This window comes from Lampris incognitus, chromosome 3 (assembly GCF_029633865.1).
Source record: "Lampris incognitus isolate fLamInc1 chromosome 3, fLamInc1.hap2, whole genome shotgun sequence".
Lineage (NCBI taxonomy): Eukaryota > Metazoa > Chordata > Actinopteri > Lampriformes > Lampridae > Lampris > Lampris incognitus.
This window is the reverse complement of record NC_079213.1, coordinates 50,976,456-50,977,689: the sequence shown is the minus strand read 5'-3', so window position 1 is coordinate 50,977,689 and position 1,234 is coordinate 50,976,456. Positions and strand designations below refer to the sequence as shown.

The following is a 1,234-nucleotide window of genomic DNA, read 5'->3' as shown; positions in this document are numbered from 1 at the left end:
ATCCCAACACGAAGCTGACTCTGGAACTCTGTTGTTGGGACATAAGGTGCACATTTTGTGGCTCCTTTGAGGACCAAGTTGATGTGCTTAAAAACTTCATCAATTTGGTCTTCTTCCAGGTAGGTGAAGACCCTGTCTGGTTTCGCAGACCTGAAATTCGCCAGCCACTTGGAGCCGCCTTCACCTGTGATTATTTCCTATAGAAACAAAGACCATGAGTGCCCTGCAGAAGATCAGGCTTTGATCATCTTTTTTGCTATTAGAAATGTTTTTATGTATAAGCATTATTATTATTGGTATCATACCAGTAGCCGTTTGTCCGACCCCTTCAGCTTCGTGATGAAGTCCACCAATCTTTCATGGGCAGACCTGCGGGCTTCTCTTGCACGTTTTGCCATCTTTGCTGTAGTGGTCATCAAGTAATGTAAAGGAACCTCTAGGGATGTGTGGCAAAGGACAACTTGTGAATTCTAAACCAACCCAGAGTAATTCATCAAATATCGTAAAAACACAACACGCAATGACAATATATGGTCATTTTTTGTTGTGGCTGTCCTGTAAAGTTTGTCAAATGTCACTTACCCCCCTTCTGGTTCTAAGCCCTTGTTATGTTCCTGTAATGTAAGAGAGCAACAAGACAGATGACGACTGAAAAATATATTTATTTAACAATGCACTTTCAACATTAGTTAATAAAGTGTTTGAAGCACCTGAATGTATTAGTTATTAATGGTTCTGATTATACCGGTAGTTAAATTGAATTTCAATCTGACCTGGACGACTTCCGAAAACGTCCGTTTCCGGAGTCTTGGGAGCCTGAAGACAGGAGACAGGTCACCTCTCAGTAGAGCTTTGGACTGCTCTGTCCAGTGGGCAAAAACCTTGCCATGCCTTGAAAAGGTGAAAACACAAAATCTGAAAAGCCAATTAGACCCTATTCTAGTTCGATGTCTACTTCGATGTCTGCAATGGGACCTTTTCATACTCCATGTTGAGTACTTTGCTGCTTTTCCTCGTCTCCCTCCCAATCCATGGTGCCCAATTGTCATATGCCGGTTGGAAAACAAATGGATTCTGTGAAGTGTCTGCATCAAAAACATAATTTCAAAAATATTGAAATATCTAATACAGTTCATTCCGGGGAGACGCAGTCACATCCGATGGGACCTGGTGTATCTTACTCTTTTGACAAACTATATACACTGTGGTGCCCGCCCCGATCTCCCATCGGCGC

At 42.3% G+C, this 1,234-nt stretch overlaps 1 long non-coding RNA gene across 1 annotated transcript; it reads right to left on the bottom strand.

Moving 5' to 3' along the window:
• Positions 1-371: 371 nt before the first annotated feature.
• Positions 372-888, bottom strand: LOC130109212 (uncharacterized). Its single transcript, XR_008809981.1, has 3 exons — positions 774-888; positions 583-614; positions 372-436 (listed from the first exon to the last, which is right to left on the bottom strand). It is a non-coding gene; the product is annotated as an uncharacterized LOC130109212 (long non-coding RNA).
• Positions 889-1,234: the final 346 nt, after the last annotated feature.